Source organism: Corvus cornix, chromosome 4 (genome assembly GCF_000738735.6).
Source record: "Corvus cornix cornix isolate S_Up_H32 chromosome 4, ASM73873v5, whole genome shotgun sequence".
Lineage (NCBI taxonomy): Eukaryota > Metazoa > Chordata > Aves > Passeriformes > Corvidae > Corvus > Corvus cornix.
The window spans coordinates 27,295,331-27,311,163 of NC_046334.1; the positions used below are offsets into that span (position 1 = coordinate 27,295,331).

Consider the following 15,833-nt stretch of genomic DNA (forward strand, 5'->3'; position numbering starts at 1 on the left):
TTCACGGTTTTTGTTTAAGATATTCTACACCCAGAAATCAATGTCTCAGCAAACAAATAGCAACACAGTGGTGGAGGGGATCTCAAGATCGACATCTTTAAGACACTGTGACAAGGCTGCTTCCCTAGGGTCTTTCCCCCCACAAACCTGTGATGAATTTTAAAGTGCTCCATATGACAGACTATTCTGGGTATAGCCTGAACCAGGCATGCTCACCATACAAGATATTCCTTCCAGCTCCGATATATATGCATGACAAGGCACAAAGACTTGATCTGAGAGCTACTTTTTTTCTTACAAATACATGGCTATGGGTAGCTTGGGATTATTTTTTAAAGTAGTTTGAAATGAATACAGTAATATCTTGTTTCCATCCTCCTGAAACAAGTGCTTTTTCACCTATGAAAAGCTCTCTGTACTTCACCTGTGTATGCACACTCAACCAGAAGCAGTGACAGCCACAGGTTTGCATGTGTTTTTTTAGGAAAACACCCAGCTGGCTCTGTATCATACCATTATATACAGAATTACAAATGCACTGTTAGCAAAAGGAGGAAATGTTGATTTTCTGTTTGTCTCAAAAGGCAGAGACATGGAGACATGTTAAAGCAGCTCCAAAGTGCTGTTACCTTTTTCTTCTGAATTTCTTTAAAATATTTCTGCCCAGTATAATATTAATGATGCACAGATCTGCTATCAGACTTGGTGAAGTTACCTGGAAATCCCAGAGCCTTCCCATCTGCATTCAAGCTTTCCCAGCTGTAATTAGCTTGCAAAGAAAATGAGTTCACAGCGAAAGCACTAATATTATCCCATCAGGAATGTCCCAGACAATCACAGCAATGTGTTAAAATTCAGCAAGTGATGACAGAATTCATCTTCAACACAGATAAAGTATAGGTTTTTACTAGTGATCCCTTTCCTCTGATGGACCAACTAGGACAACTGCTTCTGAAGTTGGCTCTGCTTCCTGCAGTACCAGAGGAACTCTCTTGACATCTTCCCTGTTACATCAGTAGTTTCTTCACCAAAGGTGAGACACTTGCACATCAATTCCCAACTCCCAGAGCTTTGGTAAGTCTTTGGTGATGAAAATCACTCATGCATCAAATGTGGTGTGGCTCAAGAGCATCCAACAGACCTCCCTGAGGGCCCAGCTCCACAGCCTTGCCTGGACTACGCACCTCTCCCAGCAAGCACCACACAGTCCTGAAGCAGGTCCCAAGCCCAGCACAGGCTGCCAGGTCACCATCATGGATCTGCAGTCTCTCCCCCCTGCCGTAGCAGGTGATCATCTCCCTGCTGACCTCCCCAAACCCAGCATCCCCCCCACACTATTCCCCAGCTTCCCTTTCTTCCCACAAGACAGGTAGAGAACAACTAGTTGGACTGGAGGGATTTACAGGTTTTAAAAATCCTTTTTCCAAAATTGCTCATAATCTAACCAGTATTCCATTCCCAAGCTGTGGTATTCATCTGTAGGCTGCAGTTGTTCTGGTTTGTGCCCAGACACCAGGACCAATGAACAGATCTAGGGCTGAATCTATTCTTGATGGCTTTTAGCAGACTTGCCACAAAGCTGCCTTCATGCTTTATGGTACATCCCTCAGTTTCCAGCACATAGGTAAGTTCTTTTATTTATTTCACAATCACCTTCAAATGCTGCCCTACCTACAGCAAGGACTGTTACACAGTCTCTGGAGAGTCTTCTGGGAGAGCAGACCACCAAATGGTTCCTCTCTAGCCCACAATTTCTATTTCAAAGCCAACTCAAACTCACTTGCACACGCAGACAACAGAGATGAGGAAATGTAAGCACGAAAATGTGCAACATATAATGATGGCAGTGCACATCTAGTGTGTATTCAATGTAATTAGCCCTCAAAAAAGGACTTGAATTTATCTCATTATGTTCTATCAAGACAGACAGAAAATCATTACAGCACAAGAGTTAACTGTGCTTCTATTTTGTGCAAAGCAGCAAATGCAAAACAAGTCAGTTTTCCTTGATAGATTTTCAACGAGGTGGAGCTTGTTGATGATGGTAGGATATGTAGCTCAGCTCAAAGGGAATGTGTGGTTTTCATGAATAAATATAGAGCCAAGAGATGCACAAGGCCAATAACCCATGTTTTAATGAGAGGTGTGAAATAGAACTGACTAGACCAATTTTTCTGTAAACTGCAGGCTCTCATGGGTCAGGTAAGCCCCATCTCTATTCAAAGAGTATTAGGAGGAATACTCAAGAGCATTATGTTACACTGAAGATTTCAGCATGAGTCCTTAAAACAAACAGGCAGCAGAGCAGCATCCTGTCAGACTGAGGTGAAATATTCCTGTGTCAGTTAGAAAGGAAGAATTCAGGGACAGGAGATGGGTTATGCAAAAAAGGGGAGTATAGACAATCAAAATATATGCAAGAAGTGCCACAGTGAATGGTGTTGGCTGAATCCACACACCTGCAGCAGTTGCTCTGGGGAGGGTAGGGGGATTTGCAGTGTTCCCCCAGCACAGTCTTCCAGGCTGTCATGACCAGCAGCTCCTGATGGAAACCCCACTTGCATTCCCACGCTCAGGAGCAGAAGCAGCTGTAGCTCCATGGGTATCTCAGGCATACCTAGCACCTATTACAACACTTTGCTCTGTATCCTTCCCTGTGTTCGTTTTGTACACAACACAAAGGAGAGGACAGCCTGTGAGATGCTTCAAACTGCAATCCTTTATCAGACAGGGATGCTGTGATGAAACAGACCCTCTTTAGATGAAAGCTGACCCAGGGGCACCCTACACTTCCACACTGCAGAGCAAGTATTACAGTAGGTGGATGAGCAGAGTCATGGATGAGCAGAGTCTCGGCTGAGCTCAACAGCCAAAAGCAGGAGCTGGTACCCTGTCCATTTTCTGCCACTGGTGGCAATGTCTCCGACATTTTGGAAATTTGTTTCAGAGCAGAACAGGGCCAAAAACAACTTACCTTGCACGTATCTTGGGTTTTGGTCTCTATCCTACCATTCCTTTTCTGACAGTCAATCTTATAATCTCTTCATAAAGTATACATGACTTTATTTAAAATTACATGGGTGTCTGGTGTTTAATTCCTAATTAAATCTTATTTTAGTCTTCTTATATTTTTATCTCCGTATTTCCAGTTCACCAGCTGTTGAAAGGATACACAGAACTAGCGCAGTACAGTCATACAGATAATGGTACTATCTTTCTTTTAAAGGGGATAGGAAAGCAGGAGAAATAAGATGAGCTTAAGACTCCCCATAATCTGCTGCAAGCCAGCTGAAAAGAAATGAAATCAAGTTTTAAATTGTTGATGAGATCTGCTTCTGTTTTCTTAATATTAAAACTCTTTAACTGATTAACAGCCAGTGATGTGTGAAAATAGTCTTTAAATTAAATTGGTCGCTAGAAAAAAAATTATTATTTTTAGAGACAGCAAATACGCCATAAACAACCTGCTAGTGCTAGGTACAAGTGGGATGTGTTTCTGTTAGTAGCACATCCATTATTAGCAAATCAATTTCACTCTCTTTATTTTTAATAGCAACCACAAAATGTGGCATGCACAGAGCATTAACATCTGCGTAGCCTCTTGCTGCACATTTCAAAGGGGCCAGAGAGAGATGGCTGCAGTGAAGAATGGCAGGAAGAGCATCTTGGGATGGCAATGGTGTGAGCAGATCCCTTAAACCAGCAGCAACTTGATTAGAAAGTGTCTTTGTACCTTGCAGAGGGGAGCCCACAAGAGCCATGCTGAAAGACACTGGCTCCTGGAACGTGGGTGGATGGAGGTAGAACCACTGGTCCTCTTACAGTGAAAACTGGCCTCTGTGAACAACATGCTGAATGTGCTAGACCAGTAGTAGAGACAGTGAGTACCAGGGAGGAGAGGGGAGAAAAAGCCAGTAACATCAACCAGCTGGGACTACTTGGCAGATTATTTTCTGCAAGCCTTAACATCAAAGGATTTGCAGCTGCATCCCTGGAACCATCCCTTCCCTGAGCTTTGGCTGAAGACTGCAGCCCATGGGCAGGGCTACTCTCCTCTCCAGCTGACCCCTGCTGTCGCTGCACACTGACCCAAGACTACGCATGCTGGAAGCAAGGACCACATCTGAAGCTTTCTATATTCACATGACCATGTCAGTAAAACCACCCAACTATCATAGAATCACAGAATCATTAGGCTGGAAAAGACCTCCAAGATCATTGAGTCCAACCTTTGACTGAACACCACCATGTCAACTAAACCATAGCACCAAGTGCCACATCCAGTCATTTCTAGAACACTCCCAGGGATGGTGATTCTACCACTTCCCTGGGAAACCTGTTTTAATGCTTGACAACCCTTTCAGTGAACAAATTCTTCCTGATGTCCAACCTGAATCTCACCTGGTGCAGCTTGAGACCATTTCCTCTCATCCTGTCACCAGTTGCCAGGGAGAAGATTTCCTTCTTAAAGTACGTCCCGCCTTCCTGGACCTATTTGTTATTAAGGAGTGTTTCTGAACCAGTGTCCTGAACAGGCCAAAGTTTGCCCTCTGGAAGTCCAAGGCAGGTTTTGTTGACCCTCTTCCTTACTTCACCAAGAACTGAAAGCTTTATAATTCCTTGGTCACAATGCCCAAGACGGCCTTCGACCATCACATCTCCCACCAGCCCTACTCTCTTCATAAACAGCAGGTCTAGCAGGACACTGCCTCTGGTAGGTTCACTCACCAGGTGTGTCAGGAAGTTAGTATTCCACACACTCCAGGAACCTCCTAGACAGCCTCCTCTCCACTGTGTTGAGTTTCTAGAAGACATCCAGCAAGTTAAAGTGTCCCACAAGAACAAGGGATAATGTGAAACGTCAGCCAGCTGCTTGTAGAATACTCTGTCTCTTCATCCCATAATTAGTATTAGTGGGAATTCCAGTTTTGTCCCTGTAGAGAGAGAAGCTAGGAAACATGACCCTATAAGCCTTGAAACCCCAGGAGATAAAGAAAAAGTCCAACTTATTACTCTCTTTGCACTCTTGTGATGCTGGGAGGATAAGCTCACAGTACTTAAATGCTTAGGATCAGTAAAGCGACCTTTCACATGTCCCAGAAAATAAAACTCAAACAGGAATTACACTGTCTCCCTTGCAGAGTAGCGAATTAGTCTCCACAGTAATCAGAAACCACAAGTGTAACTCATAAGGCAGTGCCACTAATCCACAAATAAAGCTGAAGGACTAAATCTAACAAAAATTAATGAGGATAAGGACACCTACCCTAGATGGAGCACAGGTTATCTGGCTGAACCTGAGGTTTCCTCCCCAGCCTGGAAAGCTCCCTTGCTTCTCCTTCACATCCTCAGTCCCATTTAGATTTCCAGACTGCCAGCTTTTTCAGACAGGGACACACAGCTCAAATTGTCATGGCTTTTAAAAGTAACCACAGTGTAAAACTCTCTGCCCCATGGGCAGACCCACAGTCCACAATGAGGCAGCTCTCAGCTGGAACACAGGCAGGATTTGGAGGGATGTGTATGTGTGTGTATGTGTGTGTGTTTTCAGCTCTGTAGCTCATCAACTCTGCTTTCATTAGCACATTGCTCTGGTGCAAGGAATATGCCTTGAGAGTTGAAGGATCTGAGCAAAAACAAGCTACAAATAAATCAACCCCTGTTCTCCAGAGCTGCCATGCCTTGAAGTGTTTGCACTGAGAAGAGGGGGCTGCTGCCTCTCAGATGTGTCCAAAACCTATAAAAGGGTTTATCGAGGTACAGTCTTTACAATGCGGAATCAATTAAAATGCTGAGAGGCTCCAAGCCTCAGCTTGTGCTCCTGACACGCTCTTTTACTTACAAGAGAAAACAAAACAGAAACCCACAATGGACTGTCTGCATGTCTCCCAACAAGCATAAACATATGAACGCCAAGCTCTTCTAAAAAGTATTTCAAGAACTACAGCAACCCACCACAGAGCATCCTTCTGCAGAATTTACAAGCAGGCTCCCAAGAGCTAATCCTGCCCTCCCTAACAGCTTTCCTGAACTGCAGGCTGACACTGAAATTGCTGCCAAAGCTATAAAGCTATAGAAAAATGTGTAAAATGCCCCGATTATATCTCTTTTAGGCTTGGTCTCTCTATCTGCAATAGTGCTATGTTGCTTCCTGTAGCATGCCTTGGGGATTTGAAGGGAATTAAATAAATACCCACTAATAAAACACTGTAATTCGAAGCTGCCAGTTCACTTCAATCCAGTAGACTTGCCAGCATCTTTCAGGACATCCAGCACCCAATGCTGCAGTCTAAGACCTGCTAAAGGTCCTTTTAAATCATGTCCTGGAGCTTGCTGGACAAGGGAGGCATCTGCAGGGTCTGCACTTTGAAAAAGAGACTCGGCCCCTATCTTGGATCTAAACCAATTCATGCATCTCAAATGGGAAATATTCTTTAAAGCTTTTTTGCTTTTGTTCTAAGAAAACATTGTCTTTTGATGCTGTCTTGCCCAACCCCACACTAACTTAGGCTGAATTATTTCCACTCTGCATTGAAATCAGCTCTAGCTCTGAATACAAAAACAACCTTAAAAACTAGAATATCAATAAATTAGTACTTTCAGTTCCTTCCTCTGAAATACCACTTTTTTCTATCACGTGGCTCACTAAATTGTCACACAACAATTTATGACATAACCGTAGTTGCTAGAAAACTAAGAATTAACTGCCACTAATGACATTAATGTCTTTGTTCTAAATGGTATAAAACTTCATCACATGGCATCACTCTGAAAAATTCATCAAATTCCAAAGTAAACTACATTTTCAAGACATAAAAATACCTAGAACACAACACATTTGAAAATGCTCATGCTTACATTAGTATCTTAATGGGCTATATTTCTGCACATTCTGACTTTGCTCTAAAGAAGATTTTAAAGCAGTCAATGAGGCAAAACCTGAGTCAAGCCTAAACTCTCAGCAGTGTGATGGAGGAGCAGGGAAAGAGATTTATCCTGGCATATATGCAAACCCACACTATCATTTGGGTTTGATTTTGCAGAAGGAAAGCAAGCTGTGGAAAATAAATGCTCTTAGGGGAAACAGAAGATTTTTCAAAAGCACTCAGCACTGTGCAGGCTTGCTCCCTCAGGCTGTGTCACAACTGCAGGGCTAGATGGCTGTCTTTGGTTTTGTGGGGGTCTTTCTTTTTGCCAAACTTTCCTGTCCAAAAAAACACTGAGAGAAACTGGTACATTTCTAGAGAAAGCACCACTTAAGGTGAAGTGTCATTTCCTAGCAAACCCAAAATTTCTGTGACCAGCAGCTGCATGCTCTCATCACAGGCAGCATCTGCAGACTTCCTTGCTCTCTGGCTACAAGGGACAAATCCAGATGGATCTCACTGAACCCCAACTATCTGGCTTACAATAAAAAAAGGAAGTCCACATCCTGTTGCTACAGCTTTTCTGCCTATTATATCTATAAAATATGTATCTTCACAAATTTCCCTGTCTATAAAAATCTGTGTATCTTCACTTTGTTCTGCGAGGTGTGGGACAAAGATGCACTTAAATTACTCCTAAATTACTGTCTTTGGTTTTTTAATGAAGACAAACTGAAATCATTTTACTTCCCTTAAGCAGAGGAAGCCATGATTTACAATGCTGCACCTAAAGGAAAAACACAATTTAAGACACAGAAGGCAGCAGAGACACATTTGTTTCTGCACGCTTGTAAACATAACTTGAGATGCCCGGCTCCACATAATCCAAGAGGCACAGGAGTCTGCTTTGGGGGTTTCTGCACACAAAGACACACACGCGGGTTATCCTTTGTTATGCGAATGGCGACTTACACATTCAAGCTGCATTGCCGTGCTAAGCGAGGGGAGGATTGATGGACAAGCCACAGAACTCCCTCGAGTTCAACAGCCACATTGACTGCATAGCAAAAACAAGCATCGTCCCTAATGGCAACTGGGGGACAGGATCCAACTTGAAAATGATGCAGCCAATACCCTCCTGTGTCCATTTTATACACCTATTACAGACAGTAATGCAAAGATCAGTTGGCAAAATCTCCTGGAAAATAGGGCTCTTCAAAGCTACATGTTTGCTGGCACAGTACTACAATAAAAGGGTTTTAGTCTTTTGGTTCAGCCTGCCACAGGGATCTGGAGCCCAACCGGCAAAGAAAGAAATATTCTTTAACTATGTTGTGGTTTGGACAACTGCAAGCCATTGTGGTTAAGAAATATGACGATTGGGAGGATTCATTTTGATGATTTATGCCACGTGTGTTAACCAACATTTTAAGGTTTTAGCCTGAACTAATAAACTGTACATATGTAGACAGTAAAGAGAATTAAAAATTCTTAAAATATTTCCCTCTGATTGGCTCTACCTTGCTCAACTCCGTTTGTGTGAACAAGATTTCTTGCTGGTATAAAATCAGCCTTTCCTCTGCTGAGTATTCGGTCCAAAATAGGCAGCATCCCACCAATCTAGAGTGATGCTAACACCTACTCAAAAGGATCCTTTCAAAGCTGGCATCAAATGTTTAAGGGCTTGTTTGCTTCTAGCTTTATGATCATCTGTCTCAGGAGGTAAATTCGGCAGGATTGGCTGCGGACAATTTGTTTTAAAATTGTTCCTCTGTAATTTATGGCTGAACATATGTCACTCCAGACACATCTATTCAAATTCCATCAGAGGGCGACGGAGATGGATCTTTTACAGTCCTGACCAAAAAAAGATAGGAAGGATTTATCCAGAGTTGACAGAACTAAGTGTGCTAAATGGATTCATGCACAGAACAATGATTCTGGGGAAGTGGTGTTTCCTGGTGTGTGGGTTTTGTTGGGATATTTTTTTGTCATTGCAAATTTAAGGTACAGGTGATGCTAGCCAGTTTTGCCACAGGCAGGCAGCCGAGAGGTGCACAGAAAAGAAACGTGGACATATCTCTTGGGGAACACCTCCCTTCAGTCATGCCTCCTTCCACAGAAGCTTATGGGTTTTTGCACTGGAGCACACTGGTTGGAGTTACAGATGGAGGTCTCACTCAGCTAAATTCTGCCTTGATATGAATATGAGATGCTCTGACCTGTTAGGAGGCCACAAACCAAGGAGTGTGTGCAAGGAAGACAAGAAATTTAACCAGGAAAGCTGAGCAAGCCCTAAACACACAGCCAAGTGCAGAAACATCAAGCAGTTATCCTGTCACATGCAGATAGAACACCTTCATCATTTCAGTTTAATTAACCAGACGTAAAATTATTGAGATTATTTGCTAAGTTGATTAAACTACCCCTTTGGGTCAGATGAACACTGCAACACTACAGTTCATCTGCCTTGCCAAGTAACTCCACCAAACAGCTCCTCTTTAGGAACAAGCTCAACAAAGTCAACCTCAACCTGAGGCATTGCTGGCTCTTCCCATGTCAGTGTGACAATATTGGGAGCTTTTCTTCTGCACTGTGATCCTTCAGAGGACTTATTTCAGTACAATATCTCCTGTTTCTGGAGGAAAACTTGCTGCATACAAAAAAATGCTCAAACCCAAGATAAAACAATATAACTTGACACTTTAAACCTTCTGGTTCTGAAGCCAATCTCAGTACTATTTGGGCAGGGAGCCTTGTGGCTTTTGGCTGCTGGAGTTGGGTCATCCTTGCCATGAACTAGCTAGAACTGCTGTGAGTGACTCCAGCCCAGTCAGAAAAAATCCAAAAGCCCAGAGGAAAAAAAAAAAAAAAGCAGTTATATCCCAAGAAGATATTTTATCAGACTATAAAAAGTACTTTTCTGAGACAAAAGCATAAATTGGGAGGAGATGTCCTGCTAACATCCCAGTCCCCTGCCTCTTCTTATGGGCTTTGTTCTTGCCCCAGAAATAGCTGTTTGACATATGCAACTGTTCCAGAAATTCACATATGAAGCAAAAAGTAAAGCAGAGCAAACGCTGCCTTCCCTCTTGCTACACGAAGCCTTGCCATGATGTCCTTCGTGCCAAATCCATTTCCCCATACCATAAAGCACTAGCCTGAAGCACATCTTGCAGCAACAATGCTGGCCATTCTCACAGGCTTTTTATTTAAGATTGTGAGCTGCCAAAGCTTAATTTATGGAGATTTAATTCTCAAACTATTATAAAGGAATACTGTTGCTCACATGTAGCTCACATGGCTCTCCAGCTATATCCAAAGAAACAGGCATTGCCTTTACAAGCCTATTTGCCCTGGAAACCCAGCACTTCTTTTATTTCTAATTTTTGCTGCATCTCTGCACCCTTGCACTGTATCAACTTCAACAGTCTTTCTAAGTCAGCTTGGGGAAAAAAAAACCAAAGCAAACCTTCTGCTTTACAGAAACCATTCATGTTGGGTTTCTTCACGGGAAGACTGGAAGACAGCAAGCGGGGAGAAAAGGGAGCAGTTGGCATGGGCGCAAGGGCAGTGCACCCTTGCTTTGGCATACTTATGCCTCACAAGAAAAAAGACTGCAACCTCCTTGCCTTGGATCTCATACACAACCACCCTCAACAGCCTGCCACTCCTCATTGCCAGCTCCAATTCCACACCTTGTTTTCAAAGCTTTGTCAAGTGCTGTGGCATCTATCCTGCCCAGTAGGTAAGGATGGTACAGGAAGATGCTGCCTGTCCTCTCAGCAGCCCTGAAATGTAGAGACTGCAAGAGAATATGAAAAATCAGTCTTGTCATGACGAAGAAAAAAAAAAAAAACCAAAACCTGAGAGGGAAAAAGAGTTTCCTAGCCTTTTTGAGAAGAAAGCCTAAAAATGAGAACACCAACAGCAAAATCAGCTGAAGGCAAATGTAAGAAGTCCACTATTAATTCTTTTATTTGAAGAGGTACACTTTGCACTAAAGACCAAATGGGAGTTTCCTGACTGAAGCATGGACTGGTAATATTTTCCTCCCTGCCATCTCTTGGCCTCCCCAGTATCTAGCATCCATTCCATTTGGATGCACTTCTGGATGTTGGTTTCTTTTCAAATGCACTAGAGAGCAGCCAGAAACCTCTGTGGCTCTGAGACTTAGCCCAAATACCATTCACAATTTATTTTCTTCAAATTTGTGCAAGTGGTAAAAACACAAGGTTCATTATTCCACGCAGAAATTCTCTCATCATCCAGCCAAATTTAAAAATAAATAGTTGCAATTAAATGTGTTGCTACATTATTTATGTAGATGCATTCAATTTGTAGAAAGCTGCTATAAAAATACTCCCCTTCAATCCATAGGAAATTTATTGCACTTTTATTGTATATTTCCTTCTCCCTGCTCAAATGTATGTTGCTCCCTGCCTTTTTTTTACCCGTGTTACTTAACACATAATTTTCCAGCCACTGTTTCTCCTACATTTGTCTTGAAAGAATGAGGGATGAAATCCAAATCCAAATGTTTCTTGATTATTTGTGAACAAGGCTGCTAAATGATTACTAGACAGATAATTCCAGTATTTCCCTTGCAATCAAGCACCACTCCTTGTCTCTGCACTTGGCTCTTACAGCTGTTGGGTAAATGATATGCACCAAGGCTGCCCAAGGCTTCAGAGTGCATATTAATTCTGTCAGGAACTCCAGACACCCTAAAGAATTGTTAATTTAACAACAGACTGTGAAATTATTTTTTTCTTTCTATATTAATTTCTGTGCTATTTGAAAGTGACTTCACTGCCCTGACTGTCTTTTGGCTTGAAGAACAGAGGGTATTTCATCCTGTGAGGAAATAACTGGAAGCTTTCTCCCCAGCATTCCCTATATTCATAACCAAATATGTGAAACAACTGCTAATAAAAACAGGTTAACTTGTTGCAGGTGTTCCTCTGTCAATTTAGCCAGGTGATATTATGAAAATCTGACAGGAAGCACAGTGATATATTTAATTTGTGCCTTGACATTTTGATTCTGTTTGTTAGAGTGTATGTGCAGGGATCTGGCTTTTTCTCCAAGACCTCTATAGCTGTCAGTCTGTGCAAACAGGATTTGACAAGATGTCCATTTAGCAGGATGGGAGGGCAAAGGAAAAAAAAGAGAGATGGAGAGACCAGGTATCTGGGTAAAGTTGCACTGCAGTGCAAAAATGGATGCTTTACACATACCGAGCAACTTGAAAAAAAAGAGCAGCTTGATATGCAGGATCTGAGACAGTTTGCATCCTTTAATCAATAGCTCCTTCGAGAAAAGTAGCCAAGAATAACAAAAATAGATGGCAGAGGAGAAAGAAGACAAAAGGCCAGAGTTGGGGAAGGCATAGGATCACTGCACAATCACCCACAGAAAAGATTTTTGGCTAGTCTTAATTGTTTTTTAAAAAGAGAGAGAAAAAAAGGATGCTTTCATTTGCTTGAGAGAAATTGGATTTAAGAATAAATCTAAATAGGAAGCTTTGCTTTCCAAGGCTGCCGTTTTCCAGCCTGAGGAAAGATGCAGAAGGTGATGAAGCTATCTCTTCCAGGCATAAGGTAGGAATTTAGAAGCCTTCAGCTTGTTTCTCCCTGCAAAGAACTTTGGACCAGAAGCAAGCAAATAATTTACAATGAAATAGAGTACAAAATAGCTACAAAGATGAAGCAACAGAAAATGAATGTTGCATTTAAACAAGACAGTAACTAGAGTTTAGAGATTTATGGTAACTGGCTGGTGTATAAAGATAAGAAAGGGATTCTGATAGTCTGGGTGATTCCTGCATCTCTGCAAGCATGTTTTAAAAGCAAAACTGAATACACAACTCTGGTTAAAATTCAGACCAAAAGTGTTAAATAGTGATGTTTAACCATACCTTACCTTTCAACGTGCGCCAATGTCACTACAGGGCTTCTACACAGCATCAGCCACACTAGTGCTGCCTACAGGCTGCATGACCAGGCAAAGGCTTGCCTTTTCCTCCTCCAGAATGCATGACAGCTGCTCCCAACACATCTACACCAGCCTGCTGAGAGGCATCTTCCACTTGCCCTCTTCTCTCAAAGGCCATGCCACTGAACACACAGTTTTCATGGTCCAACGCATATGAGAGATCAGAGGAAGAGTCCAGCCCCCAACTCACATGGGACCAGCTGGGTGCTGTCTGATGGACAGGAGAGCTGGCCATCCCATGGCTACGGGAGGACACATCCCACACCACCACGCATCCATCAACCTACAGCTCTGCCTGGGAGCAGTGCCAAACCACAACACCCACAGCTGGGCCACACACCTCCAAAGCCACCAAACCTGGGCCCAGACATCAGGCGGGTCTGCAAATGACCTGCTGTCCCCAAAAAAGGGAAGGCTTGAAAAACGTTTGTGTCAAAGAGAACCCATGACAGACATCCCTGAGCAGTTTTGCACCTTCACAGCACTCCTGTATATCACCTCTGGCATAACGTGGTGAAAGGAGACCTCAGCTGAGCAGAGCCAGTTGTGTCCTCCTTACCTTGCTGCTCCACCGAGGTAGAAAATAGGTATTACTGCAGCCATAAAGTGCTTACAATTATGGCTGCAAACCCAGTAATCTCCACTGATGTAGGTAAATTGCTGACCTCTCTATCACTGTTACTTAAGAGGCAAAAAATCCTTGGGTTTTCTCCACAGCTTAATAAAACCTGTGGGGAATTGGCGCAAGGCTTTCATTCCTCATAGCCAGTCTTTAATGTAGAAGTCGAGATTTCCTGGAGGGGAACTGAATGGTTTAGAATAATTAATGATTTACATATAGAGCTGTCAACAAAGATACATGGTATTAAGTTACCATGATGAAGGGTTCCACCTTCTCAGTTGCTACTTCGGATTTAATTTTATTTAAAAAAATCTGTATTTTAATTCCACTCACATTCTGCAATTGCTAGAAAAGTGGCCTGAAGCGGACAGCAAGAGGAGAGCACTAAATCGAAGGCTTAAATCACTTCTTCCTCAGTTCCCCCTGGCAGATTTAAAGAGCAACGTGGCACTAATGCTTTCAAATAATATACTGTTGGACCTGACACAGCAGAGAAACTCTGCTTCAAATCACACAATGGTCCAGATGACCATGCAATTACAATTAACCTCCTGCCCACTGTGCCTGATGACAAATGATCATGGGAATGATAGACTCAGGAAAGGACCCAGGTATCAAAAAAATTATTTCTGATTCTTACATATTTAAAAAGCCATTTTCAGTTAGGAAAAAGCCAAGGGACACTAATTTTAGTTTTGCATCCAAAAGAAATGAATAACCCTTGATAATACACATGCAGGCATAAGCACAGGCTGTCAGCCTTCTAGCAGCAAGGGGGATGCATGGAAGTCTCCTTCTGCCAGAGCGCTGTAATCGGAAAAGTACTAATATCCTCCACTGCTATAAATCTCAGCCCAGACCAGAGAGCATGAATTTTGTCCATACTGGATAAAAAAAAGGTAATATAACCTCAAATAGCATGCAATACTTTTTGGCACACTTACTGGGCCCATGGGGTTCGCATTACAAGGTCAATAAGTAGGGAGTTCTCCTGTGTTGTTCCATCAGGTTTTGTGCTTCTTCTGCTTTATGCCCCTCATCTCCTACTTACCTCGAAACCTCTCTTTACCAGGGAGCATCCTCCTCTCTCTGCTCACACAGCATCTTCAGAAGAAAGCAGAGCTATTTTCCAGTCTGCTTCCTCTGCAGAACAGGGAAGCACAAAGATCACACCATCTTGGGAAGTGCTGGGAACACCCGTTTCCCTTCCTGTACTCGGCTCTAATGGGGTAAGAGTTTATTTGCCCCCGTTGTGCTCCTGGTCAGAAGATCTGTCAGCAGAGCACTTGGAGTGATCTCTCCTTCACTTGCTTCAGTGAAGCAAGCTCATTAATTTAAATAATTTTTTAAGGTTTTTGAGAAGTCACTCATTCTAATTAGTGTCCAGATCTGATGAGGCAGAAACGTCCAGCTCAGGAGCAGCAGGGCATGGGTGTGTGTATATATATTTTTACTTTTATATGTATAGGACATGCTTATGCAAATTATATCTCCCATTCTTCCTAAATCTGGCATTTTCTACATCTCCCAAGAATGACAGAAGCAATACGGATATGGCCACTCACCACTTGCACCTGAAAGCATCAAATCACTTGCAGGCACTGCCAAGACCTCTTCTGAAGCAAAAGCGAGCCTTTAGGTCCTCCCTGCTCCAGAGTCAAAGGATGCAGCACCACCAGGCACCCACAGGCCATACCCCCCTGCCAAGGTAAATGGGCAGCACTACACTTGGGCAGGCCCCTCCTGCAGAGCATGTTATGGCAAGTATTTATGAAGTTGTATGCTGAGCTATTTTACAGCAGCTAATCACAGGTACAACGCAATTAGGAGATAAGCCTTGTAATGCAGAACATTATGTATAAGGGTTTCTACCTGTATTTATAGCACCTGTTTCAGCGTGCCTTCAGACAGAGTCTTCTCGTGTAAAAGAAATATACTGTACTCTGGCAATTTATTCTGATACTTGATTAGGGAAACATTGCTTCATGAATTCTAAGCTGTGACATTTCCACTAATCTTTCCATTTCAACAGCACAGAAAGGAATGGCTTTCGTATCTCCATACTTATCATTTTCAAGCTGAGTATATTATCTGCTTGTCTCTGGATTTACTCGATAGCTCTTAAAAAAACTAAAACAGACCACCACAGTCCATGAAACTTATGTGTGGCTTACTCAGAGAGCTGTATGTCATTCCAAAGATGAACAAATGTAGAAACTACCTCTCATCTTTATTCTAAAGTATGTCAAATAAATAAAAACCCAGATTGCTATCTGTTATTTCCCTTCAATGAGACTGCTGCTTAAAAGGTTACAAACGATGATGTTTTTGCTTTTGCAGAAGGCCAT

General features: G+C 42.5%; 1 protein-coding gene across 12 annotated transcripts in view; it reads right to left on the minus strand.

The window, feature by feature from the left end:
- Positions 1 to 15,833, minus strand: part of EPHA5 (EPH receptor A5) — a 195,232-nt gene that overhangs the window by 88,626 nt on the left and 90,773 nt on the right. The gene's annotated exons all lie outside the window — the stretch shown is intronic.